At 40.9% G+C, this 16,959-nt stretch overlaps 1 protein-coding gene across 2 annotated transcripts in view; it reads left to right on the plus strand.

The window, feature by feature from the left end:
• The window catches only part of LOC127220442 (thioredoxin domain-containing protein 11-like), a 49,469-nt gene that overhangs the window by 7,403 nt on the left and 25,107 nt on the right, over positions 1–16,959 (plus strand). The gene's annotated exons all lie outside the window — the stretch shown is intronic.

A 16,959-nucleotide genomic window follows, 5' to 3' on the forward strand; every position in this document is an offset into this window, starting at 1 on the left:
GACAATATTTGGGAACTTGGGCGTCGTTCTTTCCAAACTACTTCCAGCTGGTAAGGGGCACTGTCATGGGGGATTCTAAGAAGATGCAGAAATCCTGGCTGTAATCTGTAAGGCTGCTTTGTCCAGTTGTTTTGAATGTAGGATCACCTGGTACTCTGTTTCAGGCGGTCTGGCTTGATCAAACCACATTAGTCTGGAAGGAATCCACATCTTTTCATTTTCTGTGGAAACAAAAATAAAAATCCATTTCCCCAGTAACTTGTCCTTGAACTTAAATTTTGGAGTCAAAGCATTTTTTTTAATTTAATTTATTATTTTACATGTCGATCCCAGTTCCCTCTCCCTCCCTCCTCCCCATCCCTCCCTTCTTCCCTCCCTTTTACCCTCTCTGCCCCCTCACATGCACTCTAACCACCCTCCCCCTCCCATCCCCACACCCCAATTCCATATGTAGGGAATGTCATCCAGTTGGGGTCATGTATATCTGACAGGTCATGTGAAGTAGGGACTAGGGCTTCTCTCCTGTCTCTAGATTAAGGCAGTTATCTCTCCATGGGGGATGTGTTCGCAAGGTCCTTTTGTGCACCAGGGTACATCCTGGCTCCACTGTCTGAGGTCTCTTAGACTGCTCAGTCCCTTCTGGCTGAGACTCATATTCAGGGGGGCCTGAGTCAGTCCCATGCTGGCTTCCCAGCTATCAGTCTGGTGGCCCGTTAGGGCTCCTCCTTGTTCAGGTAAGCTGTCTGTGTGTGTTTCTGTCGCCTGGTCTTGTCTTCTCCATCTGCATCTGGGTTCTACTTGGACTCAGTGTTTTTGTATGGGTGTTTGCTCTTGTTTCCAACAGGCATTAGTTGAGGGCTCCATGGATAAGTTGGTTGTTGATCTCACTATCCAGGAAGGGCTTTTATGGTAGCCTTTCACGGAAGCTCAGATTGTTAGTTGGCGGCAGTCTTGTAGTTCTCTAGACCTTTCTTTGAGTTCAATTTTATCTTCAAACCAATATTGGCTCCTTCTTTTATGCTCTCTCTCTCTCTCTCTTTCTCTTTCCTGTCTTCTATTCCTACCCGGGCTCAGTCTTCCTGGTTGCACGTGTTTTCCTTTCCTCTCCCTCATTTTCTCCTCCTTCTCTCTCCATTTGCTGCCCTCCCCCACTTCCCCTGTGCTCTGGGGACATGTCCCTTCCCGGTTCTGTGAGGGACTTTATATGAATCTTTTAGAATACACCTTGTATCCTAGTTCCTCTGGTGGTGTGAATTATAGGCTGGTGATCCTTTGATCTAGGTCTAAAAATCCATTTGGACTTGAATTTTATGCATGGCGACAGACATGGGTCTATCTGCAAGTCTTCTCACATCCTCATCCAATTGTGCCAGCACCATTTGTTGGAAGATGCTGTCTTACGCCCATTGTATAATTTTAGCTGTTTTGTTGAAAATCAGGTGTTCATAGGTGTGTGGGTTAATACCAGTATTTTCAATTTGATTCCTTTGGTCTACCTGTCTATTTTTATGCCAGTACCAGGCTGTTTTCAGAACTATAGCTCTGTGTAGAGCTTAAAGTCAGGAATGGTGATGCCTCCTGAAGTTCTTTTATTGGCTATCCTGGGTCTTTTGTTTTGGCTATCCTGGGTCTTTTGTTTTTCCATGTAAAGTTGATTATTATCCTTTCAAGGTCAGTGAAGAATTGTGGTGGGATTTTAATGGGGATTGCATTGAATCTGTAGATTGCTTTTGGCAAGATTGCCATTTTTACTATGTTTATCCTACCTATCCAAGAGCATGGGAGATCTTTCCATTTTCTGTTATCTTCTTTAATTTCTTTCTTTAGAGCCACAATGGTCTTATTATATAAGTCTTTTAGTTGTTTGGTAAGTGTTACCCCAAGGTACTTTATGTTGCTTGTGGCTATTGTAAAGGGTAATGTTTCTCTGATTTCTTTCTCTGTCTCTTTCTCATCTGAAAAAAGTAGGGCTACTGATTTTTTTGAGTTTATCTTGTATCCTGCTAGTTTGCTGAAGGTGTTTATCAGCTGTAGGAGTTCCCTGGTAGAGTTTATTGGGTCGCTTATGTAAACTATCATATCATCTGCAAATAGAGACAGTTTGACTTCCTCCTTTCCAATTTGGATCCCCTTGATCTCCTTTTGTTGTCTTATAGCTTTAGCTAGAATTTCCTAGTACGATATTGAAGAGATATGGAGAGAGAGGGCAGCCTTGTCTTGTTCGTGATTTTAGAGGAATTGGCTCAAGTTTCTCTCCATTCAGTTTGATGTTGGCAGTTGGTTTGCTGTATATTGCTCTTAATTATGTTTGGGTATGTTCCTGTTACCCCTGGCCTCTCCAAGACCTTTATCATGAAAGGGTGTTGAATTTTGTCAAAGGCCTTTTCAGCATCTAAGGAGATAATCATGGTTTTTCTTTTTCAGTTTGTTTATATGGTGGATCATGTTGATAGATTTTTGTATGTTAAACCATCTCTGCTTTCCAGGGATGAAGCCTACTTGGTCATGGTGGATGATTTCTCTGATGTATTCTTGAATTCGGTTTGCCAGTATTTTATTGATTATTTTTGTATCGATGTTCATGAGGGATATTGGTCTGTAGTTTTCTTTCTTAGTTGTGTCTTTGTGAGGCTTGGGTACCAAGGTTATTGTGGCCTCATAAAAGAGTTTGGCAATGAACTTTGTTTCTATTTTGTGGAAGAGTTTGAGAAGTAGTGGTATTAGTTCTTCCTTGAATGTCTGGTAGAATTCTGCACTGAATCCATCTGGCCTTGGACTTTTTTTGGTTGGAAGGTTTTTGATGACTGCATCTATTTCATTGCGGGTTATAGGTCTATTTAAGTTGTTTTTCTGTTCTTGATTTAATTTTGGTAGGTGATAGTTATTCAGAAATTTGTCCATTTCCTTTGAATTTTTAATTTCTGTGGAATACAGATTTTCAATGGTATGACCTGAAAATTGTCTGGATTTCCTCTGTGTCCATTGTTATGTTCCCCTTTTCATTTCTGATTTTGTTAATTTGCATGTTCTCTCTCTCTCTGCTTTTTCGTTAATTTGGATAAAGGTTTGTCTATCTTGTTGACAAACAAGATAGACAAACCTTTTCTCAAACAACCAACTCTTCCTTGCATTGTTTTTTTTTTTTTTTTTTTTTATTGTTTCTATTTTTATGGTTTCTATTTTATTGATTTCAGCCCTCAAGTTGATTATTTTCTGGCATCTACTCCTATGGGGTGAGTTCGCTTCTCTCTGTTCTAAGGCTTTCCAGTTGCACTGTTAATTCTCTTATGGGACTATTCTCTGTTTTCTTCATATGGGCACTTAGTGCAATGAACTTCCCTTGTAGCACTGCTTTCAAGGTGTCCCATAAGTTCGGGTATGTTGTGTCCTCATTCTCGTTGAATATTAGAAAGTTCTTAATTTCTTTATTTCTTCTTTGACCCAGGTGTGGTGCAATTGCACATTGTTCAGTTTCCATGAGTTTGCAGGTTTTCTGCTATTTGTGTTGTTGTTGAATTCCAATTTTAAAGCATGGTGGTCCGATAAGATACAGGGGACTATTCCTAGTCTCTTGTATCTGTTGAGGTTTGTTATGCCACCTAGTATGTGGTCGATTTTAGAGAAGGTTCCATGTGGAGCAGGGAAGAAGGTATATTCTTTTGTCTTTGGATGGAATGTTCTATAGATGTCTGTTAACCACAGTTGAGACATAACTTCTGTTCTTTTGTTTCTTTGTTGAGTTTCTGATTTGTGGTCCTGTCTAGTGTTGAGAGTGGTGTATTGAAGTCTCCCACTATAAGTGTGTGAGGTTTTATATGAGCTTTGAGTTTTAGTAGCGTTTCTTTTACAAATGTGGGTGCCTTTGTATTAGGGGCATAGATGTTCAGAACTGAGACTTTGTGTTGATGGATTTCTCCTGTGATAAATCCGAAATGACCCTCTATCTCTTTTGATTAACTTTGGTTTGAAGTCTAACTTGTTAGATATTAGGATAGCCACGCCTGCTTGCTTCTTGGTTCCATTTGATTGGAAAATCTTTTTCCCAACCCTTTACCCTGAGGTAATGCCTATCTTTGAAGCTTAGATGTGTTTCTTGTATGCAGCAGAAGGATGGATTCTGTCTTCGTATCCATTCTGTTAGCCTGTGTCTTTTTATAGGTGAGTTAAGACCATTAATGTTGAGGGTGAGTAAGGACCATTGATTGTTGATGCTTGTTTATTTTAGGTTTGTTGTTGGCAGTGGTATTGTGAATATATTTGTTCTGCTTTACCCTTGGTTTCTGGTGTAGTTGGATTATCTGTTGCCTACATTTTTGTGGGCATAGTTACCTTCCTTGGGTTGGAGTTTTCCTTCCAATACTTTCTGTAGGGCTGGATTTGTAGATACGTATTGGGAAAATCTGGTTTTGTCATTAAATATCTTGTTTTCTCCTTGTATAGTGATTGAGAGTTTTGCTGGATATAGTAGCCTAGGCTGGCATCCGTGTTCTTTTAATACTTGTAGAACGTCTATCCAGGACCTTCTGGCCTTGAGGGTTTCCATGGAGAAGTTTGGTGTAATTTTGATAGGTCTGCCTTTATATGTTACCTCTCCTTTTTTCCTTCACTGCTCTTAATATTCTTTCTTTATTCTGTATGCTAGGTGTTTTGATTATTATATGTTGAGGGTCTTTTTTTCTTTGGTCCAGCCTATTTGGGGTTCGGTATGCTTCTTGTCCTTTCATGGGCATGTCCTTCTTCAGATTTGGAAAGTTTTCCTCGATGATTTTGTTGAATATATTTTCGGCACCTTTGAGCTGGGCTTCCTCACCTTCCTCTATGCCTATTATTCTTAGGTTTGGCCTTTTCACGGTGTCCCACATTTCCTGGATGTTTTGTGTTAAGGATTTGTTGGATTTATGATTTTCTTTGGATGATGAATCTATTTCTTCTAGTTTATCTTCTGCGCCTGAGATTCTCTCTTCCATCTCTTGAATTCTGTTGGTTATGCTTGCGTCTGTAGTTCCCAATTTTTTGCCCAGTCTTTCTATTTCCAGCATTCTTTCGGTTTGTGTTGCCTTTATTTTCTCTATTTCAGTTTTCAAGTCTTGAACCGTTTCCTTCACCTGCTTAATTGTTTTTTTCTTGGTTTTCTGTACTTTCTTTACTTTCCTTAAGGAATTTGTTCATTTCTTCCACTTTGTTTGTTTGTTTTTTCCTCCATTTCTTTAAAGGGATTTTCTCACATCTTCTTTGAGGGCCTCTATTATTTTTATGAAGGTAATTTTTAAGTCGTTCCCTTCTTCTTCCTCTGCTTTGTTGTTGTAGATTCTAGTTGGTGTAGATTCCCTAGATTCTAGTTGTGTCATGCTTGTCTTTCTGTTATTCGGTGTTTTCTTGTATTGCTGTCTTCCCATAGCTTCTTCCAGTAGGTGTTGGTGGGGTCTCCCCCTCTCTCTATGGTACTTCACCGGTGGGCTTATGTGGGTCAGAGATTCAATACCTGTAGCTCTGGGTGGTCAAAGCTCTATAGGAGGTCTCTCCGCAGACAGGGACCCAGCGATGGGGTCAGGGCTGAGGATCCAGTAGAAGATGCCTCTAGCCAATGGCTCTAGCCAATGGCTGGCAGAAGAGGACAAAGGCTGAGCTGTAACTTGGGAAGTTTTTGCAGGATAGTAGGATCTCACTGGAAACTGGAACTCTCCAGCTCTTTCTTTAGCAGAGGCCCTGCTTTGGGGGTCAGGGATCTTGCTGGTGGGAACCTCAGTGGACTCGGGGAGATAGGCGGATCTATGGGAGGGGCCCAGGACTCCAGCAGAGGACTGGAGGTGGGGTCAGAGACCAAGCAGGTGGAAATTATGGGTGGTTCCATGTGGATAGGCAGGTCTCCTTTGTTCAGAGTTGCTCGGAGAAGTCTCCGAAGTAGGGTGGACTGTTGGCTCCACCCTCTGCCCCAGTGCTCAACCAGAGAGGCAGAACAGTGGGCTCACGGTGGGGATGGGTGGGGGTGTATCAGAGCTCCAAGGGTGCTCTCGATGGGGACAGGACACAGGAGCAGAGGGATCAGGGGCCAACTCAGGGAGTTGGGGGGGGAGGAGGAGAGGTTGTAGGGGAGAGGCCTCTCCAATTGGGCCCAAACTCACCTCTAGCCAATGGCTGGTGGAAGAGGACAAAGGCTGAGCTGTAACTTGGGAAGTTTTTGTAGGATAGTTGGATCTCACTGGAAACTGGAACTCTCCAGCTGAGGCCTCTTTCTTTAGCAGAGGCCCTGCTTTGGGGGTCAGGGTTCTTGCTGACGGGGAACTCAGAGTGGACCCGCGGAGATAGGCGCATCACTGGTTTAATTTTTATTAACAAAGCATTGTACTATTCCAGATATATTCTCTTGCTGGGCATAGTGGTGCATGCCTTTAATCCTAGCACTTGGGAGGCACAGAGGCAAGTGAATCTCTGTGAATTCTAGGTCAGTCTTGTCTACATGTGAGACCCTGCCTAAAAATTAATTAATTAATAAAATCAGATATTTTCTTTATTATTTTTAACATTATAAGAATTGTTTGACCCTCTGATGACAAAACTATATTTTGTGTTTTAAATTTTGTTATGTTGTCATCTTTTAGTGTGAAGTTGACAGGTTTGGTCTGACTCTGCTTACCTGTTCTACTAGCTAGCTATGCTAAGCCAAAGCTTAGCAGGACCCTTCCTTCACAGGGTGGTTTCCAAAGGTGGCAGGTATGCTAGTTTCACGATTCTCAGGGCCGTGTTGTGTGTATGAATTCCATATCCTCCTCTTTCTGTGTTGTTTTGTGTTCTCTCAAGGTCATGACTGAGTCTGTCTGTCAGTTCTACTGGCTGCATTCATCTCTGTACTTGTGCAACATTCTTTAGTTACCACTGAAGTTTCACCCATACCTGGACTAGACAGTGGACACTTAGCTGTTCCCAGCCTCTACCTTCCTCCTCACATGATACCTTTTTAAATGATAGTTTTGTCTAAAAGGTAAAGTGCTCAAGTCCTCCACTTCTCAAACTCCTATTCATGGTCTAGCTCAAATATCACTCTTATAATTCAGAGACTAACGAGCCCCTCCCCCAATCTAAATTGAGTTCTTTGTTATTTCTCTCTACTTAACACACGATGGATGCATTTATGAATGTAATTATAAAGTAATCTGTTTAATGTCTTTCATCTTTCCCAGACTTAGGTTTCTGGGGGTAGGGAACATGTGTTTTTCTCCAGTGGCTAGCATGTAGTGCAGGGTATTTGCCAAGTGAGTGATCACATTAATTAATCTACCATGTTACCCTGGTAGATTAACCATCTGGTTTGATTGTTTGTTTGGTTTTTGATACAGGCTCTTAGTATGTAGCTCTGGCTATCCTGGAAATCATTGTATAGACCAGGCTGGCCTCAAACTCAGAGATCCACCTGCCTCTGCCTCCTGAGTGCTAGGATTAAAGCCATGTGCCCAGTTTAACCATGCTCCCCCCCGTCCCCGTTTACTTCAATTTTAAAAGCTTATTAACAGCATGTCATTATTATATCAAACAATTATATTACTGACCATTGTCTTGGAGTTTGTGCAGAGAATTGGTTATGCTCACATTCTCTTGTCTGGGAGCTAATGGGAGAGAAAAACAAAACTTACTACTTGAAAGACAGAGTTTCATAGCCTTAAGTGGCTTAGTAAATTTTCCCTGCACTAGGGACTGGACCCACTGCCTTATGCTCTTGCACTGAGCTACCTCCCAAACCTCTCTTTTCATTTGGAGACTAAGTCTCACTAAGTTGTTCAGGCTGGCTTTGAACTTGGCAGTTCTCCTGCCTGAGCCTGCCAGACAGCTGAGGTTGCAGGGCTGTACACTAGGTCTGGCTCCAGGCTTGAACTTTCAAAACAAAAAACAACTTAAATAAGTTTAAGAAACATACATTCAAAGCTCTTTGTGGAAGGCCGTAAGTAAAGTTATATATGAAAGAACCGAGTGACCCCTAAAATGAAGGCAGCATTCATGTTAGCTGAAGGGGATATTTCGGGATCATGAAAGGTTGTTTGGTTGTTTACATTAGATGCTGCTATGCCATGTTAGTGAAATGAGCCATTCATCTTAACCTGATCTTTCCTTTGGAGTTTTGCAGATGGAAAATCCGTTCTAGATACAGGACAGCAGCCTTCTTTCCCTCTTCTTCCTTTCTTAAAGCTAGAAGAGGGCAAAGCAGACATAAATAAATAACATGGGGCTGCTCAGAGAGAGTAATAGAAGGCTAAAATTTACTCTAGTCAGTCATGTTGGTAGCACTTACAGTTCTGGCTACTCACAAAGCTAAGGGAAGATGACCTTTTGAGGCCAGTCATGGAAAACATAGCAGGACCCACTTCCCAGTACAAAAAGGATACAAAAACCTGAAAGTATAGCTTGGTAGTAGAGCCTTCCCTTAGTATGCACAGGGGTCCTGGTTCTATTGTCAGTACATCAAAAGCAAGCAAACAAACAAACAAAAAACCACCCAGAACTGAATTCACAACAAAATAAGTGTGTTTGGTGTTTTGAAAGACTTTTCCTGATGTGTATGGTCTGTTTTATCTTTTTTGTGTTCCCCTATAGTGTTGTGATTCTAGCAAGGTCTTAAGATCCTGCTGCATATGCAAAGGTGGAAGCTGAGATTGATGCTAATTAATCCTCATTTACCCTGCTTTTTGTGACTAAGTTCCCACTTAAGCTTAATATACCATTTTTAAAATTCTGTCTGCTTGCATGCCAGAAGAGGGCACCAGATCTCATTGTAGATGGTTGTGAGCCATCATGTGGTTGCTGGGAATTGAACTCAGTACCTCTGGAAGTCAGTGCTCTTATACTTTGAGCCATTTTTCTAGTCCAATGAGCCATTTTCATAAGAAAAAGATACATTTGGAATATATTCTGAAGGATTGCTTAAGATGAGTCTTGCCTTGAGTATCTGGAGCAGAAGCACATAAGAGAAACATGTGCTTACTTTTTTAATGGGACAGTTTCAAATGTAAATTGTAGGTTACTATCCTGTTTAGACTGTATACATAAATTGAGGTCTGGGAAACAGTTGACTGGATCAGTTGAGTTGAAGTGTTTAGACTGTTGTGTAGGGAGCAGATGCTCTAGCTAAATGCATGTCTTCTCAATTCCTCGGTGGCTTTTTTGGGGTGGGCGGGAGTGGGGGGAGTCCCTGGACTTAATGATAGTCTTAGAAGTCGGGTATGGTGGTTCACAGCTCTAACCCACACTCTCAAGGCAGAGGCAGCAGGATCTCTCTGAGTTTGAGGTCAGTCTGGACTATATATCAAGCTTCAGGACAGCCAGGGCTACATAGAGAGATCCTGTCTCAAAATATAAACAAATGCAACCAAATAAAAATAAATAAATGGTTTAGAAATGGGATACTGAGTTCTGTCTTGTTGCTGCGAGGAGAGCTCATAGTTGCCTTTGGGGGTGTGAGGGTGGAATTGCAAGGTCAGCTTTACCACTGCCAAACAGCTGTTGTTTGATGTCATCTTTATACATTAGGATAAAGGAAATTAGGAGAAACTTGTATGCTGTCTTAGTCCTGTAATTTTGTCTGTTATTCCTCTTTACTGGTTGAACTTTCTCTTTTTGCTTGGTTGCATGTTCTGTTTTCCTGAGGCATGCTCAGCCTTGGTGCTACTGTGTCAGCTGGTGTAATTTGCCTACTAGCAGGTACAGCCAGGGTCCCCTTATTGTCTTTCTGCCTGTTATTTCCCCAGCCTCCTTACTGCTAGGAAATAATGCTAGCATTAGTGTTACTTATCTATTTGATATTTATGTGTATGTTTGTGTATGTATATGTTGTTGATTGTTTTACTACTCTTTTGTTCTTTGCTCTTTTGGGAGGCCTGCCACCCAGCTCCCAAATTAATCTCATATGGAGGTTTATTCTTGAGGAGGTTATTTTTAATTATAAATGCCCAGCCTTAGCTTGGCTTATTTCTTGCCAGGTTTTCTTAAATTATCCCAAGTACCTTTTGCCTTTGGGCTTTTTCTTTTTCTTCTATATATCTTACTTTCACTTTTACTCTGTGGTTGGCTGGGTGGCTGGCCCCTGACATCCTCTTCTCCTTGTTCTATCTTGTTCCTTCCTCTTCTCCTATTTATCCTCTCTGCCTGCTAGTCCCACCTATCCTTTCTCCTGCTTCGATACTGGCTCTTCAGCTTATTTTTAGAACATCAGGTGTTTTAGATAGGCAAAGAATCACAGCTTCACAGAGTTAAACAAATGTAACATAAAAGAATATAACACATCTTTGCATCATTAAAACAAGTGTTCCATAGCATAAACAAATGTAGCACATCTTAAAATAATATTCCACAACGTGTGTGTGTGTGTGTGTGTGTGTGTGTGTGTGTGTGTGTGTGTGCGCGCGTGCCATGTGTGTGCAATGCCAACAGAGGCCTTGGGTGTTGGAGCCCATGGAGCTGGAGTTAGGGGTAGCTGTGAGCCATCTAAAGTGAGTCCTCTGGACAAGTAATAATGCATGCTTTTAACTGCCAAGCCATCTCTCTAGCCCCACTAGCATTATTTTTGATGTATTTAAATCGTTGGGTTCTGAGCCAGTATAGTGTTGCACACCTACAATATCAGCATTTGGGAGGGAGAGGCAGAAAGAAATATACTATATTCGAAGTCAGCTTAGGCTGTATTACAAAATCTTGTCTCAAACAAATACCCAACTGCTCTTTTTCTTGATTTATTTCTTTCTGAAAATCCTATTAGTGATTTTTCTTTAAATTTAGCATTTGTTTTTCACTATTTGGTTTTACTTTGGCCTAAATGTTGATATTCCCCCCTTTTTTTTTTTTTGGCTAATCAAGTGTACCATTTACAACTTTTCTCTGTCATGGTAGTGTCTGCATTAGCACAGACTACAGTTTGTAGTGCTTATGAGTCTGTTTTGGTGTTTTTCTTTTAGTCTAGATTTCTACTTTGTGCTATTGTTTGATTGTTTGGTCCATCAGTTTTGACATGCAGTCACGGTGTATATCTCATGTTGGCCTAAAACTTCCTTTGTAGATAAGTCTGGCCTCCAGCTCTTAATACTCTGCCTCTACTTCCCAAATATAGATTACAGATTCTTACCATCTACACTCTGAGATGACCAGAGTAAATTGATGAATTTATGGCTTTATAAGCTGTTACTACTTGGTAAAGCATGGACTCTAGTTCTTGTATTTTTGTTTTGGTATGTTTTTAAATATATCCATGCCTTTGCTGGATTAGTGTTAGAATTATATTAAATGTGAGAATTGACTTGAAGTCAGTTCATAGGATCATAATGCTTACCTTCCCTTTCTTGGTCATAGAACAGTTATTCAATTAATTAAAGCTTCCTTTTGGTTCTTCAGTGTAGGTCTCGGAAGGCTCACATTAATACTTGGTCATTTCCAGGTGTTAAGTATTTAACTATAGGCCTTTACCCTGTGTGCTTCTAGGACCTAAAGGAACAGTTCTTGTCCTTACTATTCCAGACAGCAGAGACTTATTCTTAGAGCCATTTAATGTCAGCAGTCTTTATTGTTCTTTGTTTAAAGAATCTAATAGCTGACCATGGTGCCTCATGATTGTAATCCTATCACTTGGGAGGCAGAGGCAAGCAGGGGGTTTCCTATGAGTTGAGACCAGCCTAGATTACAGAGAGAGACCTGTTTTCTTTTCTTTTTTGTCTTGTAATTATTTAATTTAATTATTTTCCAGAAAAAATTTACTGTGGTCTGATAAAATACTACATTCTGATAAATTTGGTAGGGCTTGTTGGTTGGTTGGTTGGTTGGTTTTTCTGAGACAGGGTTTCTCTGTGTAGCCCTGGCTGTCCTGGAACTCCCTATGTAGACCAGGCTGGCCTCAAAGTCAGAGATCCATCTGCCTCCGCCTCTGGAGTGCTAGGACTAAAGTCATTTGCTGCTGCCGCCACTGCCACCACCCAATTTTGGTAGCTTTTTAAAAAGAGGTATGTGATGGTTTTTGTCTTGTTTTTCTAGTGCTAGAGATGGGAATCAGGGCCTTCTGTGTACTAGGCTAGAGCTCTGCCATTGAGGGATACATTTCCAGCTTTTTCAAAAGAAAAAGAAAATTTGTATTTATTTATTTATTTTTTAAGTTCTTCTCACTCTGTAGTCCAGATTAGCATAAAATACAGGAGAACCTCCCATATGAACCTCACAAATGCTTAGACAAGAGTCCTTACCCCTTGCAGCAAATTTTGGTTTTTCTTTTCATCTGATTGACAAAAGGGGATGCAGCAAACTGGAAGCTGACAGTGTCTGACTCTAGAATAAGATCATTAATTTTTCTTTGATTGAGTTCATCTGTGTAGAAATTTGGAAGTTGGAGATGGAGGTCTGGTGCCTGTTTTATATGTCTAGGTTAATTTGTGTGTAAATAAACAGTAGCCTTGAAGTCTATAGTTCTTCAGGAACTGCATCCCTACTTAGAAGTGCCCAGATAAGCAGTTTGTGCTTTTGAAAGACCCCGTCTGCAGAAGGAATTCTGTCACTTGACTGGCCTTATGTGTGTCCACCTGGGTGTACATCTGCTTATGGAAGCTAGGAGTTGGTATCATACCTTCCTCAATTGCTCTCTATCTTTTGAAATAGGGTTTATCTCTCAACCTGGTACTTACCAATTGGCTAGACTGGCTGGCCAGTGAACTCTAGGGATCCATTATACCTACCACCTAGGATTACAGACACATGTAACCATGGTTGGCTTTTTTATGTGGGTGCTTGGGATCTGAACTCAGCTTGTCATGCTTGTGCATGAGATACTTTACTGACCAAGCTATCTCCTCAGACGAAGAAAGGTTTGAAAGTCCTGTGACTCTTGTCCCATCAGTTTCTCCTGCCTGTCCTTCAGATGTATCTTAGTGTACAGCAGTCACTGTGATAGCCTCCCTGAAGACCCTTTTCTGTTCCTTCCTACTTTCTCTCCTGGTTTCTAACTGTCCCACACAAGAACCTGAGGAACCGAATTAAAATTTACATGGTTCCTATATGTCACCTTGAAGATACACTGAATTATTAATTAATGACAATAGTCTCCATCCTTTTCCGTTACCTTGCTTTGTGGCATTAGTTTTATTGATCTGCAGATTCAGTTGAGTATTAAGAATAGTCTATTCATAAGCTGAGATAGGAGAATTGCCTGAGCCTAGGAGTTTAAGGCAATATACGTTTTTCTCTTTAAAAAAAAAAAGTGTCTTTGTTGAACACATACAGATTTTTAAAGTGTGTGTGTGTGTGTGTGTGTGTATGTGTGTGTGTGTTCGTTCAGGTATCCACAGAAGCCAGAAGAGAGTATCAAATCCCCTGGAATTGTACTTATAAGCAGCTGTGAGCTTCCCTATTTGGGTGCTGGGAACTGAGCTCTGGTCCTGTGCAAGAGCAGCAAGTGCTCTTAACCCCTGGGCCATCTCTCCAGCCCCATGTGTACAGATTTTTAAATGACCATTCCTTAAAGAGTATAGCATAAGAGCTGTATTATCTGAAGTGAATTCAAAGCGCACAGGTAGATGAAAAGGTAATATGCAAATGCCATGCCATTTTATATAAGGAACTCTGGACACTTTAGTTGTCGGTCTCCTCAGGAGTTTTGGGATTCATCTCTTTCCCAGATATCACGACTGTACTGTTCTTTTTTTCCTCCAGTTTCTCCAAATCCTGAGAGATCAGGCAGCTGTAGTGTTTTAATGGCTAGTTTTTTGTTTTTTTGGGTTTTTTTTTTTTTTTTTTTTTTTTTTTTTAATAAGAAACAGAGGAGTATCTTCTGGTTGCAGTACAGGTACTCTGCTCTATCTGGTGGTATCTGGTAGAACTGAGTAGTGGGGAACCATGATTTGCTGGTAAAAGTGAGTTTTTGCACAGGAAAAAGACATTTCCATGTGCTTACTTTGTAAATAAAGCTTCTCTTGATTACTTTTAGAGGGGGCTAAGATAGAGTTCAGTTGGCAGAAAGCTTGTTTCACATGCACAAAGCTTTGGCTTCAATCCTTAGCACTGTAGAAACCTTGTGTAATGGTGCACTCGTGTAATCTCAGCACTTTGGAAGTGTGGGCAGGAGTTCAAGGTCATCCTTAGCTAGCTTGAGGCTAGCCTGGACTATATAAGACAGTTTCTTTTTTATTTTATGTATACAAATGTGCCTGGTACTCACAGAGGCCAGAAGTATGTGTAGGGTCCCTTGAAACTGTATGTGTAGGGTTAGTTGTGAGCTAACTAATGTGGGTGCTGGGAACAGAACCCTGGCCCTTTGGAAGAGGGAACAAGTGCTCTTTACTGCTGAGCCACCTCACTAGGCCAGGAGACCCTGTCACAAAACAAGGAAAAAACACTTGTGCAGAATCCAGGCAGTGATGGTACACTTCTGCAGAAGCAGCCAGATCTCTTGATCTGGTCTACAGAGCAAGTTCCAGGACAGCCAGGGCTATACAGAGAAACCCTGTCTTGAAACAAAACGAAACAAGCAAACAAGCAAACAAACAATAATCACAGGCAGGTAAGGAAACCTCTACCCTCCACTACATTTTTTTCCCTTTTTCTTTTTTTGAAAGTTTTGGAATATAAAGGCCTGCCTAGCCAGGCCAAATTGGAGGTTGTATTATGTACGTTTCTTGGTAATAGGTCTGATTCTTGAGACTTTGGGCTTAATAGTTCTTTGTGGGCTACAGATGAACTTTCATGGAACCGTATATTCTTTGTACTCAGTACCAACTCATGTGGAATAGGTATGCATCTCTATAGTGAGGGGCACAGGTTTGTCTGGTAAGCCTCTGTTTTCCTGCAGGACAAAAGGCTCAGCAGGACTCTGCTGGGGGAAAGCCAGACTCTCTGGGGCATTGTCACCTCAGCTCAAGGAGGATCTGAATTAAATTGAATGTAGCTATTTCCATTCTTGAGCTTGTGGGCTTAGAAAATGACCCTATTTTCACTTTCTAGTTGTTTTGTGGTGGTCTTTTGTCTTATTTTTGGGGTATGTTTGTTGTTCTTTCTTCATGTTTGTATTTTTTTTTCCTTTCCAATATTTAGAAGTTGAAATACGCTCCTAAACAAAGAACCAAAAGCATTGAAAATTTGAAAGAAATCTAAGGGTTCACAGAATAAAATCAGAGGCTTACGGTTGTACATTTGTATAAGATCCGCTCCAGTTTGGGTCTGTACATGAGACACTGTTAACAGAACCGAATATGGTAAGCTGATTTTTGAACATTACTTTGGACCAGGCTTTCCCTGAGTGATGCATTCTTTACTACCAGCTTTTGAGATACAAACTGTTCTTAACTCAGTTTAAAACATTTGGAAGCTGAAGTTCTGAGGGAGTGGTTAATGTCTAAAGTCTACTTTAGGACTGCTGATTGTTGATGTCACATGATGAAGAGCAAGTGAAATGACATTGCTAATCAGGTGATCTTGAGATGGGATGTTATCCTGGTATCTGGGTAGTGTATTCTGATGATGTAATCAATCTTAAGTATTGATTGAAATGCAGAACAGTAGTCAGTATTAGTGTGTTATGAGAAGTAGTTGACTGGCCGTCACTAGCTTGACGGCTGGTGAAGGGGCTGCAGCCAAGCAGTGTGGATAGCTGCCAGGAGCTAGAAGGATTCCCTCTAGAGCAGTGGTTCTTAACCTTCCTAATGCTGTGGCCTTTTAATTCAGTTCCTTATGTTGTGGTGACCCCCAACCATATAATTATTTCCATTGTTATTTCATAACTGTAATTTTGATACTATTATGAGTTGCAATGTAAATATCTGTATTTTCCAATAGTCTTAGGTAACCTCTGTGAAAAGTCATCCAACTCCTAAGGGGCCATGACCCACAGGTTGAGAACCTATACTTTAGAGCCTATGAAAGGAACATGTTCTGCTGACACACAAGGTTGATTGTAGTCTAGTTCAGCTCATTTTAAATACCTTACCCTTATAGTCCCAACATCATTAAATATCTGGTAATTTGTTAGAATACAACTGTAAATATGGAAGCTGAGCTAGGAGCCCAGATCCATGGTGAAGAGCTCACCCTTCCAGTCCTGCTCCCTTCTTGGAACTCCTATTGTATTCATAGACAGCCTTTATCTTAATTTTCTCTTGGACTTTAGTAATAGCTTTCTAACAAGGAACGCTGTGCACAGAGAACAAGTCACTCTAGTGAAAATCATTCATGGCCCAGGCACTCCCTTCTCACTGATATTCAGTTTCTCATTGGAAGTATAAAGGAATTTTTCCTTTTGAAAATTCCATGATCTGCCAGGCGGTGGTACAAGCCTTTAATCTCAGTACTAGGGAGGCAGAGACAGATGGATCTCTATGAGTTAGAGGCCAGACTGGTCTATAGAGTGAGTTCCAGGATAGCCAGGGCTACACAGAGAAACCCATCTTGAAAAACCAAAAAGAAAGAAAAAGAAATATCAGTAATCATAAGCCTGTGAGGTAAGGATAGTCTTCACATTTATAAAGGCTTGTCTTGAGGGAAAGAAACACCTCACATAGCTGACTAAGCTAGCACATAGTACATCCTAAAATAGATGGAGGTGGGCTTGTAGGCAGATGTTCAGCCTGGAAGACTCTTCCTTCTCTGAGGGTGGAAAGGGCAACATTTAAAAGGAAGTGTTTGAGCATTTAACACTGTGCTTTGGGATTTAAAAAGCAGGACTGCTGCTGTGCAGGTGTATGTATATTTTACTGCCATGAAGATATGTGACAATGCCCATTTAGCTCTGTAGTGTATAGTCTGTATCTGATTTGGATACATTGCTCTTCCCTCTTGTCCAGCTCCCAAGAAAGGATGTTCCCTGTTTACTTGAGCAGTATCTTAGCAAGCACTGGAACATATCTGTGGTGCCCAAGTGTCAGATGTCTTCCTGTACAGTTGCTTTAGTTTTATGTGAAGACTCATGAAACATACACAAACCTCAAAGTTACATTTCTAGGGGAACATGGG

Source organism: Phodopus roborovskii, unplaced genomic scaffold (genome assembly GCF_943737965.1).
Source record: "Phodopus roborovskii unplaced genomic scaffold, PHOROB, whole genome shotgun sequence".
NCBI lineage: Eukaryota > Metazoa > Chordata > Mammalia > Rodentia > Cricetidae > Phodopus > Phodopus roborovskii.